We start from the raw sequence: 543 nt of genomic DNA, 5'->3' as shown, positions 1-543 counted from the left end.
ACCCAGACCCTGTCTCTAATTAATTGTGTACTCTCCACTCATGGCCCTAATTCCTGCAATGAATTATTATTATTTTTTTTTTAAAGTCCGCAAACGTGCAAACTACAACGAAAAACCCGTAAGTGTTTCACAAAAAAGTGCAAGTGCAAAAACACCACACAAAAAGTGCACTTAGGGGTGTGCTTTGTCCCACCCCCGAAGGGGTTGGACCACTACCCTGATCCCCCGGGGCACGAAGCTCCTGATGGGGACAAGGTTACCATTTGGTCCTCCTGGCCAAAAGGCCTGGTGGACCACCGTTCCTTATGTCCAGCCGAAGCCGGACATCCAGTACTTGGTCAGGGGGCTCTTCCGAAGAGAAAACCCCCTAGGGATCAGGGGAGGAAGGAACCAAAAGGCCACACATCCTCCCCCTAGAATTCAGGGCAGGCCCGAGGACCCACACCCTCCATCCTGTGAGAAAAACACACACATAAGTAAAAGGTGACAAACGTGGGAGTGTAAAAATAAATAATTAAATAAATCTATAAAAATAATAAAAAG

The sequence above is a fragment of the Staurois parvus genome, unplaced genomic scaffold (assembly GCF_062004578.1).
Source record: "Staurois parvus isolate SC_StPar_1 unplaced genomic scaffold, SC_StPar_1.0 ptg000671l, whole genome shotgun sequence".
In the NCBI taxonomy this organism is placed as follows: domain Eukaryota; kingdom Metazoa; phylum Chordata; class Amphibia; order Anura; family Ranidae; genus Staurois; species Staurois parvus.
The sequence above is the reverse complement of the archived record's forward strand: the minus strand, read 5'-3'. Positions refer to the sequence as shown.